The sequence below is a fragment of the Heterodontus francisci genome, chromosome 26 (genome assembly GCF_036365525.1).
Source record: "Heterodontus francisci isolate sHetFra1 chromosome 26, sHetFra1.hap1, whole genome shotgun sequence".
NCBI lineage: Eukaryota > Metazoa > Chordata > Chondrichthyes > Heterodontiformes > Heterodontidae > Heterodontus > Heterodontus francisci.
The window spans coordinates 15273462-15289885 of NC_090396.1; the positions used below are offsets into that span (position 1 = coordinate 15273462).

The 16424-nt window shown below is 47.8% G+C and overlaps 1 protein-coding gene across 2 annotated transcripts in view; it reads left to right on the forward strand.

The window, feature by feature from the left end:
• The first annotated feature begins 1151 nt into the window (after positions 1-1151).
• unc13d (unc-13 homolog D (C. elegans)) overlaps positions 1152-16424 on the forward strand; it is a 308929-nt gene continuing 293656 nt past the window's right edge. Inside the window, exon 1 of one of the 2 annotated variants that reach the window (XM_068057836.1) lies at positions 1152-1395. The gene's annotated coding sequence lies outside the window, so the exon portion shown is untranslated. Of the gene's footprint in view, positions 1396-1541; positions 1612-16424 lie in introns of those variants that run through there. The other variant, XM_068057837.1, reaches the window with a different exon arrangement.

Here is a 16424-nt window from a genome sequence, read left to right on the forward strand (position 1 = left end):
GAGCAAGGTACTGAGGACACAGGCCTGATACACTCGGACTTTTGTGTTCCGTGTCAGTGCGCCATTTTCCCACACTCTCTTGGCCAGTCTGAACATAGCAGTGGAAGCCTTACCCATGCGCTTGTTGATTTCTGCATCTAGAGACAGGTTACTGGTGATAGTTGAGCCTAGGTAGGTGAACTCTTGAACCACTTCCAGAGCGTGGTCGCCAATATTGATGGATGGAGCATTTCTGACATCCTGCCCCATGATGTTCGTTTTCTTGAGGCTGATGGTTAGGCCAAATTCATTGCAGGCAGACGCAAACCTGTCGATGAGACTCTGCAGGCATTCTTCAGTGTGAGATGTTAAAGCAGCATCGTCAGCAAAGAGGAGTTCTCTGATGAGGACTTTCCGTACTTTGGACTTCGCTCTTAGACGGGCAAGGTTGAACAACCTGCCCCCTGATCTTGGGATTATACATTAGCAATTATGTTTAAAACCAGATATTGGCATTACACACTAGGGGCTGAATTTTACAGACCCGCCGATGTCAGGGGTCGTGGTGGTGGGGGGGGGGGGGGGGGGGGGGTGCCGTAAAATGCCTCGGGGAGAAGGCCGCCATGCACCCGATGCTGAGGGCCCGGCCTGATATTGCCGGTGGTGGCGTGGCCTCGTTGCGGCCCCCCGTCACTTGGTGATGGGACTGCCGTTAACATATTGAAATAAATTTAAACTAATGAATTAATTGCCTTTACATTCCTGCCATCTGTCCCGTTGCAATATTCATGCCGCTGACTGGCACTCCCACACCTTCAGATCCCTGTCCAGGGAACCTAGGCTTAACACTAGTGTGGAGGGGGAAGGAGGTAAGTTTCTCAGTGTGGGGGGGGAGCTTGGTCAACGTAATATCGTTGGTGTAGGGGATGGTGGGAAGAGTTATAGTTTAAAGTTTATGTACTTTTTGGAGGAGGGAGGTCAGGTGGACAAGGTAAGTGTTTATTGGGGGTGGGTGGGGGAGAGGGCAAGTAATTAATTTAATATTTAATCTTTTTTTATAAATGTTCCAGCAACACTGGGGCTAAGCATGTGGTGGTTTGCTGTGTAACTGGGGCTGGGGAGCAGGACAGCTGACATTTCCTGTGCTGTTGAACAGTTAGGCAAAGATAAGCTTGTGGTTTCCTCTGATGTTGGAAAGTATGTCACAAGCACGAGAGCTCGAGTAGCTGCCTGCAGCCCTGAACTTCAAGGGGGTCGTTTGCCACTACATAAAATGAATCGTATTTTCTTCATCAGTAGATGATCCTGCATCACAGGAGCAGAAATCAACGTAGGTATCAGTTTGACCGTTGAGTGGATTCTGAGAACAACCCATTCCTTTTCTCACATCAGTCTGACAGACGCAAGCTCCTCAGAGTAAGTTACATGTTACTGACATTCTTACATTGCACTGGCTGTAATAAACAAGCTGATTGTTTTTTTCGGTTGCACATTTTCTCTTGAGTGTTGTTCATTCTGTTAAACGTGCTGATTGGATTTTTGACTCTAAGCTGCTGTAGTTTCCAGCCCATGAAGTGAAGCAAGTCTCTCTCTCTCTCTTTGTTGTGGTACCTCTTGACCTGGGAGAAACAGGTAGGCCTGTACTGCTCTTTGTACTCGAGGCTCGAGTTTAACATCACTCGCTGCAATGGCTGACCACGAACCTGGAACATTGTGTACAAAGAGCAACTGGGGATACTTATAAAGCTGAGATTGATAGACTTTTGATTGGTATGGGTATCAAAGGATATGGAGCTAAGGCAGCTATATGGAGCTGAGGTACAGGTCAGCCATGATCCGATTGAATAGCAGAGCTGGCTCGAGGGGCTGAATGGACTCCTCCTGTTCTTAAGTCCCTAACCCAGCCCTGTGAGTTTCCTGAGCAGGTCATTCCAGCAGCCATCTTATAAACAGCAAAATATCCTTCTTTTCCACAAGGAGTGGTGCAGGAAAGAGGGGTAACATTTCATGGGATATTGACATCAGTACTGGGACAGGAAGGAGCTGCACTGCTGGGCCTGAACCAGGCTGGCACCAAGGCCCGAGTGAAAAGGATAAATAGATAAATAGAAAGGATAAATAAGTAGAAAGGACTTTGAACCAATAAAAGTTGGGAGGGTGGGGGGAGTAGATAGACATAAAAAGAAAAGTGAAACTAGCCTAAAGAAAGTGGAATGAGAACAAAGTCCAAATTATCAATAGCTTTAAAGGTAATAAAAGTACTTCAGGTTCAGAAACAAATACAGGAAATAATAACAAATTAACAGATCAAAATAGAACACAACAATAAAAACAAGAATTACGATAAGTTGAAATGTGTGGGAAAACAACATCAGGGCAAATGGGTAAGACAATGTCTATTGCCCAGGTTCAATACACTAATGCACCTAGCATAATGAATTAAAAGCGCAAATTCAGCTTAAAGGGTATGATGTAGTGGCCAGTACTGAGACTTGGCTACAAGCTGGGCATGACTGGAATATAAATATTCAAGGTTATAAGGGAAATTGGAGAAGGAGGAGGAGTAGCAATATTGATAAAGGACCCTATTACAGTATTGGAAAGAGAGGATACCAGTGAGGGTGAGGAGGCAGGAGAAACTCTATGGGTCGAATTGATGAACAGAAAAGGATGCAAAACTTTGATGGGAGTTGTCTACAAACCTCCAGATAGCAGTGATAAAAAAGAGGGATAGATAAGCACAAAGATCAGAGAAGCATGTTGCAAAAACAGAGCAGTTAAAATGAGGGATTTTAATTTTCACATACACTGGGAGAAGTCGAACAGCTTGGGTCCCAAAGGCAGCAGGTTTCTTGAGAAGGTTTTCTGGAATAATTGAATCAAGAAGACAGTATACCATAATTGATTTAGTGATGAGTAATCATCTTGAATTAGTCAACAATCTAACGGTAAGGGAAAACCTAACAGTGACCATGACATGATAGAATTCAATATTAAGTTTGAGGGAAGGATGAGTCATGAACTAAGGTTTTAAATGTGGTTAAGGCTGACTTTGGAGGTATGAGGTAGACATTGACCACAATGGACTGGGCAGAACTATTAATAGATAAAACCAGGGATGAGCTGCAGAAAGTTTCCGAAGCAATATTTGGTAAAATATAAGAAGTGTACATGGCCCTAAATGACAAGAGCTCTAAAGACTTGTGAGCAAACTTGTAGCTCATGGAATAAAAGGGACGGTAGCAACATGGATGCAGAATTGGCTGAGTGACAGGAAACAAAGAGTAGTGGTTAATGGATGTTTTTTGGGCTGGAGGAAGGTTTGTAGTGGAGTTTCCCAGGGATCAGTGTTGGAACCCTTGCTTTTCCTGATATATATTAATGACCTAGACCTCGATGTACAGGGCACAATTTCAAAGTTTGCAGGTGATACGAAACTTGGAAACATTGTGAACTGTGAGACAGATAGTGTAGAACTTCAAAAGGACATAGACAAGCTGGTGGGATGACCAGACAGGTGGCAGTTGAAGTTCAATGCAGAGAAATGTGAAGTGATTCATTTTGGTAGGAAGAACATGGAGACACAATATAGAATAAAGGGTACAATGCTAAAGGAGGTGCAGGAGCAGAGGGATCTGGGTGTATATGTGCATAAGTCATTGAAGGTGGCAGGATAGGTTGAGAGAGCAGTTAATAAAGCATATAGTATCCTGGGCTTTATTAATAGGGGCATAGAGTACAAGAGCAAGGAAGTTATGTTGAACTTGTATAAGACACTAGTTCAGCCTCATCTGGAGAATTGCGTCCAGTTCTGGGTGCCGCACTTTAGGAAAGACGTGAGGGCATTGGAGAGAGTACAGAAAAGATTCAGGAGAATAGTTCCAGGGGTGAGGAATTTCAGTTCTGAAGATAGATTGGAGAAGTTAGGACTGTTTTCCATGGAGAAGAGAAGGCTGAGAGGTGATTTGATAGAGGTATTCAAAATCATGAGGGGTCTGGACAAAGTAGATAGAGAGAAACTTCCCACTCGTGAAAGGATTGAGAACGAGAGGGCACAGATTTAAAGTATTTGGTAAGAGAAGCAAAAATAACATGAGGAAAAACCATTTTCATGCAGTGAGTGGTTAAGGTCTGGAATGCACTGCCTGAGAACGTGGTGGAGGCAGGTTCAATTAATGCGTTCAAAAGGGAATTAGACAGTTATATGAAAAGGAAGAATGTGCAAGATTATGGGGAGAAGGCAGGGGAATGGAACTGAGGGAATTGCTCTTTCGATGAGCCGCTGTGGACACGATGGGCCAAATGGCTTCTTTCTGCACTTGTGAGGGATGTCAAGGACAAGACTAAAGAATTTTATATTTAATAATGGAAATAAGGGGCTGGATTTTACCAAGCCGACAATGTGGCGAGGGGGGCCGGAAGATGGTTGCGGCAGAGGCCCGTCATGGAGGCCGACACCAGAAGGGTCCCAGCCCCATCCTTCCGGCAGCGGTGAAGTTCCATGGCGACACCCTCTCCCTCCCCCCCGCCCCCACTGCTGGGTGAAGGGACCTCAATTTCCATATTTAAATCAAGGAAACAAATTCCTTTAAATATACTTACTGGCAATCTTCCGCTCCCACCGCGGGTGGTGGCCGGCATTCCCGTGCCTTCAGTTCCCCAACTGGGGAAAGCAGGCGTGACACTGGTGGGGAGGGAGAGAGTTAGGATTTTTAGTATGGAGGGTGGAATGGGGTCAAATAATCAGTGTAGGGGATGGTGGGAAGGGGTGAACTTTTAACTTTGTAATCTTGGGGGTGGGGGGTGAGGGGAGGTGGTGGCTTGGTGGTAATCCAGAGCTCAGGCTAATGCTCTGGGGACATGGGTTCGAATCCCACCACTGCAGATAGTGGAAGTTGAATTCAATTAATAAATCTGGAATTAAAAAGCTCGTCTAATGATGACCATGAAACCGTTGTCGATTGTTGTAAAAAAAACATCTGGTTCACTAATGTCCTTTTGGGAAGGAAATCTGCTGTCCTTACCTGGTCTGGCCTCCAAGTGACTCCAAACCCACATTAATGTGGTTGACTCTTAAAATGCCCTCTGAATTGGCCTAGCAAGCCACTTGGGTCAAGGGCAAATGGGATGGACAATAATGCTGCCCTAGCCAGCGACGCCCACATCCCACAAACAAACAAATCTACACCATGTCACAAGGTGGTAGATGGACCTTATTGGATGACCTCTGTGGATTCACACTGTGTCAGGAGTGCAAATTCATCCAATAAACTCAAAGAGATGATTGTTATTGTAGTTATTGAGATAAGGCCGTCAAAAAATCAACAATAGGAAGACAAACCATTTCTCACACTGCTGTTGTCACAAGACAATTTAATCTGATGGTCAATGTTTGTGCAACGTCTCGACCTGATTATAATATGTGTCTGAAGACAAGACAGCCAACATAAGGGCAGTGATCTCCAAATCAGGAGAATTTTATAGGGTGAAGCCAATAGTACTTCAGAAGAGTCATGTAAAACAGAAAAGCAGAGTGGGACAGGAAGGGACAGAGAGATTAATGATAGGTAGCCAAGACTAGTTTATTCATCTTGACAGGCGATTAAACTAGGTCCTGGATTCTAAAATACAAAAACAACAGAATCTCTCATGGACAAAATGTTATTTATTCACCAAAGCTAGTGACAAAATTAGATAAACACAATTTCAAATAAAGAGCTCCCTTCTGTTCGTCCAATAAAGCGATTCTCTTAAATTTACTTATGTCTATTTCTCAGTCTATCACTGTCGATTCTGATTCAGCTCTGACAAGATAATTATTAACAAAAGGTTTTTCTGCAAAAAGTTGAGTGGTTGTTACTGCATATTTCATCACTCTCTATAAGATTGTACTCCAGACTAACCAATTTATGTCCAAGCCGCAAAGATGCACTCTTAACGTAATGCAATATGATACAGACCAGCTTTCAAATGACAGTGGCCACTGAGGCTATCTGCCCTCAATCTGGATAGTAATTGATGCACATTGTAATTACGGATCTTTGACATACTTGTAAAACTTGTCCTTTAATCCAATTCACAGCAAAAATAATCAGTTAATGACTGTTTCTAACATGGTTATTTAAACATAATAAATTTTTACTGTGTCTTCCCTGGCAGTTTTTAAATCTACAAATGCAGCATGGATAAGGTTAAGGAATCATAGACAGTTCATCATAGATTAAGGTTTATTAAAGCTATTCGTTACATTGTATTTACTAGCTAGTGTATATGGGTCAGCAGCATCCTGTTTTTGCTAATATCACTCAGCCCTAATACACTATACTCTTGTATTCACGAGGATCTTACAGTGCTGACTTTTGGAGATTCCTTGGATTTTTTTTTGCCTGTTTTCCCCTCAATACAAGTTCTGGAACAATGTGATTCCAAATGGATATCAGTGTAATTGCGACATTTATATAGAAGTAAAAGTCCAGCAACTTTCAACATGTCACAGAGTTTGTGTCCCAAATGAAAGTAATGCTTGCCAGATTGTAGAAATCGAGACATTCCCTAAGTGACTTTTTCCATTTTAAAATGTGTTTACATAACACAAGCCTTTAAACATGTGTTTTAAAATAGCCTAGCTGCAGGGGTGTCCAAACTTTTCACGTGGTGGGGGGGGGGGGGTGGTCATTACAATTTTTGTCTTACGTAGCGGGCTATTGACTTACCTTCTCATCACTATGTTGATTTAGTGAGAGACCTGGCATTTATTTTGATTGCACAAGTAGTCAATGTCTGCCTGCATACTTGTTGTATGATGCGGAGTATTCTGGATAGATGTCCACCTGTCAGGAGTGAGCTTGATCGTGCTTTTTGCCTTCTCTCTCTCTGTCTGTCTGTCTCTCTCTCCCCCTCTCTCTCTGTCCCCCCTCGCTGTGTTGTCACTCCTTTCAGTGTTGTTCCCCCCCCTCTCTCTCCCCTCTCTCTGTTCCCCCCTCTCTCTCTCTGTCCCCTTGCTCTCTCTCTGTCCCCCCTCTCTCTGTGACCCCTCTCTCTCTGCCCCCTCTCTCTCTCTGTCCCCCCTCTCTCTCTCTGTCCGCCTCTCTCTCTCTCTGTCCCCCTCTCTCTCTCTGTCCCCCTCTCTGTTCCTGCACTCTCTCCCTCCTCCCTCCCTCCTCTCTCTCTGCCACTCTCTCTGTCCCCACTCTCTCTGTCTCTGTCCCCTCCTCTCTCTCTCTCTCTCCCTCTGTCACCTCCTCTCTCTCTCTCTGCCCCCTCTCTGTCTCTGTCCCCTCGCTCTCTGCCCCCCTCTGTCCCTGCTCTCTCTGTACCCCCTCTCTTTCTCTGCCACTCTCTCTCTGTTCCCCCTCTCTCTGTCTCTGTCCTCCTTCTCTCTGTCTCTGTCCCCTCTTCTCTCTGTTCCTCTCCCTCGCTCTCATTCTCCCTGTCCCCCCTTTCTCTCTATCTGTCCCGCCCTCTCTCTGTCCCCTCTTTCTCTCTCTCTCTCTGTCAACCCCCCCCGCCCCACTTCTCTCTCTCTCTATCCCCTTCTCTCACTCTGACCGTTGCTGAGAGTGGGAACAGCGTTTTCCGAACTCTGGACAGATTCAGAGTTTTCTTGCAGGCTTTTAAAAAAAATTGGAACCTGCCGGAAAACCAGGAGTCTATCCAAAGTCAGTGCCAAAGCTCTAATTGTTCTGGACGCCCTCACCAGAGGAAACAGTTTCTCTCTGTCTAAACATGTCAACCCCTTTAATCAACTTAAACACCTCAATTAGATCACCACTTAATCTTCTATATTCAAGGGAATTCAAGCCTTGAAGTGTCAAAGAAAGTGCCATTCCCACTCTCAACACCTGTCAGTTGTGAATATGGAAAGGAGTGTTAATGAGTATTAGATAAAGATCTGAGCTTAGAAATTGCAATTCAGCTGTGAAACTGACAGTGCCATTTTTTTTAAAAGCCAGTCAGGTCAGAAAGAAGAAGCCAATGGGAAATTTCTCATCCCTGAAATTACCAATCACAGACTTCAGTTTGTTTTTACCATGGACACTGGTGTCCGTGTGCGGCCACGTTGCCAACCCCTGGTATTGAAGTCATCCACACTGAACCCAAGAAAGATAGATCAAAGCATTTTCTAAATGGTCAGAAGCTAGATAGTGTGGGTGAGCCGAGAGATTTAGGGATCCAAGCACAGAAATCACTAAAAACCAGTGGGCAGGTACAAAAGATAATTACAAAGGCAAATGAAGATGTTGGCTTCTAGCTCAAAGGAGTAGAAGTTATGTTAGAGTTATGTAAAGCTCAGGTTAGATTCCATCTGGAGCTCTGTATTCCATTCTGGACACTGCACCTCCGGAAGGATAAATTGGTTTTGGAGACAGTTTAGCACAGATTCACCAGAATGATACTGCGGTTAAAGGGGATAAATTTTGAGGGCAGTGGTGTTCCACAGGGATCCGTGCTGGGACCACTGTTGTTTGTGATATACATAAATGATTTGGAGGAAAGTATAGGTGGTCTGATTAGCAAGTTTGCAGACGACACTAAGATTGGTGGAGTAGCAGATACTGAAGGGGACTGTCAGAGAATACAGCAGAATATAGATAGACTGGAGAGTTGGGCAGAGAAATGGCAGATGGAGTTCAATTAGGGCAAATGCGAGGTGATGCATTTTGGAAGATCCAATTCAAGAGTGAACTATACAGTAAATGGAAAAGTCCTGGGGAAAATTGATGTACAGAGAGATTTGGGTGTTCAGGTCCATTGTTCCCTGAAGGTGGCAACGCAGGTCAATAGAGTGGTCAAGAAGGCATACGGCATGCTTTCCTTCATCGGACGGGGTATTGAGTACAAGAGTTGGCAGGTCATGTTACAGTTGTATAGGACTTTGGTTCGGCCACATTTGGAATACTGCGTGCAGTTCTGGTCGCCACATTACCAAAAGGATGTGGATGCTTTGGAGAGGGTGCAGAGGAGGTTCACTAGGATGTTGCCTGGTATGGAGGGTGCTAGCTATGAAGAGAGGTTGAGTAGATTAGGATTATTTTCATTAGAAAGACGGAGGTTGAGGGGGGACCTGATTGAGGTGTACAAAATCATGAGAGGTATAGACAGGGTGGATAGCAAGAAGCTTTTTCCCAGAGTGGGGGATTCAATTACAAGGGGACATGAGTTCAAAGTGAAAGGGGAAAAGTTTAGGGGGGATATGCGTGGAAATTTCTTTACGCAGAGGGTGGTGGGTGCATGGAACGCGTTGCCAGCGGAGGTGGTAGACGCGGGCACGATAGCGTCTTTTAAGATGTATCTAGACAGATACATGAATGGGCAGGAAGTAAAGAGATACAGACCCTTAGAAAATAGGCGACAGGTTTAGATGGAGGATTTGGATCGGCGTAGGCTTGGAGGGCCGAAGGGCCTGTTCCTGTGCTGTAATTTTCTTTGTTCTTTGTTCTTTGACAGGTTGCAGAGACTCGGCTTGAATTCCCTTGAGCATAGAAAATTAAATGGTGATCTAATTGAGGTGTTTAAGTTGATTAAAGGAGTTGACAGGTTTAGATAGAGAGAAACTGTTTCCTCTGGTGAGGGCGTCCAGAACAATTAGAGCTAGGTTATTCAGAGATGCTGTCTGGAAGCACTTCACACAAAGAGTCCTGCAAATCTGGAACTCTCCACCCCAAAATGCTGTTGGTGCTGATTTTAAAGCTGAGATTGCAGGTTTTTTGTTAAGCAAGGTATATGGAACCAAGGTGGGGAGGTGGAGTTAAGATATGGATCAGCCATGATCTGTGACAGAAGTTAGGGGGAGTTACCAATCACTTAGTTGAAGAGATGGTGGTCTTTGAAAAGCTTCCAAGGTAGAAAGGTTGGCACAGTTTTGGGGGAAGATCCCAGAGATCAGGATGAGGAACTTGATGATATGGACATCAATGATGAGGTGAAGGGGAAGGATGCACCAAAGACTAGAGTCAGCAGATTTAGGATACAGGAGGAGAAATGTTCAGGGATTTGTAGCTGAGGAACAGGATCTTCAATTAAATGTAAAAGCAAAATACTGCAGATGCTGGAAATCTGAAATAAAAACAAGAAATGCTGGAACCACTCAGCAGGTCTGGCAGCATCTGTGAAAAGAGAAGCAGAGTTAACGTTTCGGATCAGTGACCCTTCTTCGGAACTGAATTAAATGTGTTGGGTGAAAGGGTGCATGTCAGGGAGGATAGAGTAATAGGTGAGTGGGACTTAACCCAGGGCAGGATACAGACAATGGATATTTGGAGAAGTTGGAGTTCACAAGGGGGCAGAGGCTGGGAGAAAGGTAAGTCAGGGACTGGAGAAACTGAGTGTAGTGATGACAAGGGTGCAGACAAAGGATTTCAGTAGTGGGGAGGTGGGTGACCTTGTGAAGGTGTAGGTTGTGGAGAAGATGAAGGGTTCCAATTTAACTCTGGGATGAACAGGTTGTGACATTGCATGCCTTTCCGTCAGCCTGAGAGAGGATTATGGAAGGGGAGGCTCTGCATCAAGGTAACAGAGTTTTTGGCAGGAATGGAGAATAACGTCTTTGGACTTCCCGGTATTGAATTGGAGCAACTTCTGGTTATTTTATGACAAATGACGTCAGGGTTGAGGGAAATGCTGAAGAAATAGAGCTGAGCATTGTTTGTGTACATATGGAAGCTGATAACCTCTCTATGGATGATGTCATTGAGGGACTGCATATCAATGAAGAATTAAGTGGATGGCAGTGTTCACTGAGCAGTGATCAGGAGTGGGAACACTCAGTGATCAGGAGTGGGAACACTCAGTGATCAGGAGTGGGAACACTCAGTGATCAGGAGTGGGAACACTCAGTGATCAGGAGTGGGAACACTCAGTGATCAGGAGTGGGAACACACAGTGATCAGGAGTGGGAACCTCAGTGATCAGGAGTGGGAACCTCAGTGATCAGGAGTGGGAACACTCAGTGATCAGGAGTGGGAACCCCAGAGATCAGGAGTGGGAACCTCGGTGATCAGGAATGAGAACCTCAGTGATCAGGAGTGGGAACCTCAGTGATCAGGAGTGGGAACCCCAGAGATCAGGAGTGGGAACCCCAGAGATCAGGAGTGGGAACCCCAGAGATCAGGAGTGGGAACCCCAGAGATCAGGAGTGGGAACCTCGGTGATCAGGAATGAGAACCTCAGTGATCAGGAGTGGGAACCTCAGTGATCAGGAGTGGGAACCCCAGAGATCAGGAGTGGGAACCCCAGAGATCAGGAGTGGGAACCCCAGAGATCAGGAGTGGGAACCCCAGAGATCAGGAGTGGGAACCTCGGTGATCAGGAGTGAGAACCCCAGAGATCAGGAGTGGGAACCTCAGTGATCAGGAGTGGGAACCTCAGTGATCAGGAATGGGAACCCTCAGTGATCAGGAGTGGGAACACTCAGTGATCAGGAGTGGGAACACTCAGTGATCAGGAGTGGGAACCCCAGAGATCAGGAGTGGGAACCCCAGAGATCAGGAGTGGGAACCCCAGAGATCAGGAGTGGGAACCTCGGTGATCAGGAGTGAGAACCCCAGAGATCAGGAGTGGGAACCTCAGTGATCAGGAGTGGGAACCTCAGTGATCAGGAGTGGGAACCCCAGAGATCAGGAGTGGGAACCCCAGAGATCAGGAGTGGGAACCTCAGTGATCAGGAGTGGGAACCTCAGAGATCAGGAGTGGGAACCCCAGAGATCAGGAGTGGGAACCTCAGTGATCAGGAGTGGGAACCTCAGTGATCAGGAGTGGGAACCTCAGAGATCAGGAGTGGGAACCTCAGTGATTAGGAATGGGAACCTCAGTGATCAAGAATGGGAACCCTCAGTGATCAGGAGTGGGAACACTCAGTGATCAAGGGTGGGAACCCCAGAGATCAGGAATGGGAACCTCAGTGATTAGGAATGGGAACCTCAGTGATCAAGAATGGGAACCCTCAGTGATCAGGAGTGGGAACACTCAGTGATCAGGAGTGGGAACACTCAGTGATCAGGAGTGGGAACCCCAGAGATCAGGAGTGGGAACCCCAGAGATCAGGAGTGGGAACCCCAGAGATCAGGAGTGGGAACCTCGGTGATCAGGAGTGAGAACCCCAGAGATCAGGAGTGGGAACCTCAGTGATCAGGAGTGGGAACCTCAGTGATCAGGAGTGGGAACCCCAGAGATCAGGAGTGGGAACCCCAGAGATCAGGAGTGGGAACCTCAGTGATCAGGAGTGGGAACCTCAGAGATCAGGAGTGGGAACCCCAGAGATCAGGAGTGGGAACCTCAGTGATCAGGAGTGGGAACCTCAGTGATCAGGAGTGGGAACCTCAGAGATCAGGAGTGGGAACCTCAGAGATCAGGAGTGGGAACCCCAGAGATCAGGAGTGGGAACCTCAGTGATCAGGAGTGGGAACCTCAGTGATCAGGAGTGGGAACCTCAGTGATCAGGAGTGGGAACCTCAGTGATCAGGAGTGGGAACCTCAGTGATCAGGAGTGGGAACCTCAGAGATCAGGAGTGGGAACCCCAGAGATCAGGAGTGGGAACCTCAGTGATCAGGAGTGGGAACCTCAGTGATCAGGAATGGGAACCCCAGTGATTGATTAGGAGTGGGAATACTCAGTGATCAAGGGTGGGAACCCCAGAGATCAGGAATGGGAACCTCAGTGATTAGGAATGGGAACCTCAGTGATCAAGAGTGGGAACCTCAGTGATCAGGAATGGGAACCCTCAGTGTTCAGGAATGGGAACCCTCAGTGATCGGGAATGGGAACCTCAGAGATCAGGAGTGGGAACCTCAGTGATCAGGAGTGGGAACCTCAGTGATCAGGAGTGGGAACCCCAGAGATCAGGAGTGGGAACCTCAGTGATCAGGAGTGGGAACCTCAGTGATCAGGAGTGGGAACCTCAGTGATCAGGAGTGGGAACCTCAGTGATCAGGAGTGGGAACCTCAGTGATCAGGAGTGGGAACCTCAGAGATCAGGAGTGGGAACCCCAGAGATCAGGAGTGGGAACCTCAGTGATCAGGAGTGGGAACCTCAGTGATCAGGAGTGGGAACCTCAGTGATCGGGAATGGGAACCCCAGAGATCAGGAGTGGGAACCTCAGTGATCAGGAGTGGGAACCTCAGTGATCAGGAGTGGGAACCTCAGTGATCAGGAGTGGGAACCTCAGTGATCAGGAGTGGGAACCTCAGTGATCAGGAGTGGGAACCTCAGAGATCAGGAGTGGGAACCCCAGAGATCAGGAGTGGGAACCTCAGTGATCAGGAGTGGGAACCTCAGTGATCAGGAATGGGAACCCCAGTGATTGATTAGGAGTGGGAATACTCAGTGATCAAGGGTGGGAACCCCAGAGATCAGGAATGGGAACCTCAGTGATTAGGAATGGGAACCTCAGTGATCAAGAGTGGGAACCTCAGTGATCAGGAATGGGAACCCTCAGTGTTCAGGAATGGGAACCCTCAGTGATCGGGAATGGGAACCTCAGAGATCAGGAGTGGGAACCTCAGTGATCAAGAGTGGGAACCTCAGTGATCAGGAATGGGAACCCTCAGTGTTCAGGAATGGGAACCCTCAGTGATCGGGAATGGGAACCTCAGAGATCAGGAGTGGGAACCTCAGTGATCAGGAATGGGAACCTCAGTGATCGGGAATGGGAACCTCAGTGATCGGGAATGGGAACCTCAGTGATCAGGAGTGGGAACCTCAGTGATCAGGAATGGGAACCCCAGTGATTGATTAGGAGTGGGAATACTCAGTGATCAGGAGTGGGAACCCCAGAGATCAGGAATGGGAACCTCAGTGATTAGGAATGGGAACCTCAGTGATCAGGAATGGGAACCCTCAGTGTTCAGGAATGGGAACCTCAGTGATCGGGAATGGGAACCTCAGTGATCGGGAATGGGAACCTCAGTGATCAGGAGTGGGAACCTCAGTGATCAGGAGTGGGAACCCCAGAGATCAGGAGTGGGAACCTCAGTGATCAGGAGTGGGAACCTCAGTGATCAGGAGTGGGAACCTCAGTGATCAGGAGTGGGAACCTCAGTGATCGGGAATGGGAACCTCAGTGATCGGGAATGGGAACCTCAGAGATCAGGAGTGGGAACCTCAGAGATCAGGAGTGGGAACCTCAGTGATCAGGAGTGGGAACCTCAGTGATCGGGAATGGGAACCTCAGAGATCAGGAGTGGGAACCTCAGTGATCGGGAATGGGAACCTCAGAGATCAGGAGTGGGAACCTCAGAGATCAGGAGTGGGAACCTCAGTGATCAGGAATGGGAACCCCAGTGATTGATTAGGAGTGGGAATACTCAGTGATCAGGAGTGGGAACCCCAGAGATCAGGAATGGGAACCTCAGTGATCAGGAGTGGGAACCTCAGTGATCAGGAATGGGAACCCTCAGTGATCGGGAATGGGAACCTCAGAGATCAGGAGTGGGAACCTCAGAGATCAGGAGTGGGAACCTCAGTGATCAGGAGTGGGAACCTCAGTGATCGGGAATGGGAACCTCAGAGATCAGGAGTGGGAACCTCAGAGATCAGGAGTGGGAACCTCAGAGATCAGGAGTGGGAACCTCAGTGATCAGGAGTGGGAACCTCAGTGATTGATTAGGAGTGGGAACCCTCAGTGATCAGGAGTGGGAACCTCAGTGATCGGGAATGGGAACCTCAGTGATTAGGAGTGGGAACCTCAGTGATCAAGAGTGGGAACCTCAGTGATCAGGAATGGGAACCCTCAGTGTTCAGGAATGGGAACCCTCAGTGTTCAGGAATGGGAACCTCAGTGATCGGGAGTGGGAACCTCGGTGATCAGGAGTGGGAACCTCAGAGATCAGGAGTGGGAACCTCAGAGATCAGGAGTGGGAACCTCAGAGATCAGGAGTGAGAACCCCAGAGATCAGGAGTGGGAACCTCAGTGATCAGGAGTGGGAACCTCAGAGATCAGGAGTGAGAACCCCAGAGATCAGGAGTGGGAACCTCAGTGATCAGGAGTGGGAACCTCAGTGATCAGGAATGGGAACCTCAGTGATCAGGAATGGGAACCTCAGTGATCAGGAGTGGGAACCCTCAGTGATCAGGAGTGGGAACCCTCAGTGATCAGGAGTGAGAACCCCAGAGATCAGGAGTGGGAACCTCAGTGATCAGGAGTGGGAACCTCAGAGATCAGGAGTGAGAACCCCAGAGATCAGGAGTGGGAACCTCAGTGATCAGGAGTGGGAACCTCAGTGATCAGGAATGGGAACCTCAGTGATCAGGAATGGGAACCTCAGTGATCAGGAGTGGGAACCTCAGTGATCAGGAGTGGGAACCTCAGAGATCAGGAGTGGGAACCTCAGAGATCAGGAGTGGGAACCTCAGAGATCAGGAGTGAGAACCCCAGAGATCAGGAGTGGGAACCTCAGTGATCAGGAGTGGGAACCTCAGAGATCAGGAGTGAGAACCCCAGAGATCAGGAGTGGGAACCTCAGTGATCAGGAGTGGGAACCTCAGTGATCAGGAATGGGAACCTCAGTGATCAGGAATGGGAACCTCAGTGATCAGGAGTGGGAACCTCAGTGATCAGGAGTGGGAACCCTCAGTGATCAGGAGTGGGAACCTCAGTGATCAGGAGTGGGAACCCTCAGTGATCAGGAGTGGGAACCCTCAGTGATCAGGAGTGGGAACCTCAGTGATCAGGAGTGGGAACCCTCAGTGATCAGGAGTGGGAACCCTCAGTGATCAGGAGTGGGAACCCTCAGTGATCAGGAATGGGAACCTCAGTGATCAGGAGTGGGAACCCTCAGTGATCAGGAGTGGGAACCCTCAGTGATCAGGAATGGGAACCTCAGTGATCAGGAATGGGAACCTCAGTGATCAGGAGTGGGAACCCTCAGTGATCAGGAGTGGGAACCCTCAGTGATCAGGAGTGGGAACCCTCAGTGATCAGGAATGGGAACCTCAGTGATCAGGAGTGGGAACCCTCAGTGATCAGGAATGGGAACCTCAGTGATCAGGAGTGGGAACCCTCAGTGATCAGGAATGGGAACCTCAGTGATCAGGAATGGGAACCTCAGTGATCAGGAGTGGGAACCTCAGTGATCAGGAGTGGGAACACTCAGTGATCAGGAATGGGAACCTCAGTGATCAGGAGTGGGAACACTCAGTGATCAGGAGTGGGAACACTCAGTGATCAGGAATGGGAACCTCAGTGATCAGGAGTGGGAACACTCAGTGATCAGGAGTGGGAACACTCAGTGATCAGGAGTGGGAACCTCAGTGATCAGGAGTGGGAACCCTCAGTGATCAGGAGTGGGAACACTCAGTGATCAGGAGTGGGAACACTCAGTGATCAGGAGTGGGAACCTCAGTGATCAGGAGTGGGAACCCTCAGTGATCAGGAGTGGGAACACTCAGTGATCAGGAATGGGAACCTCAGTGATCAGGAATGGGAACCCTCAGTGATCAGGAATGGGA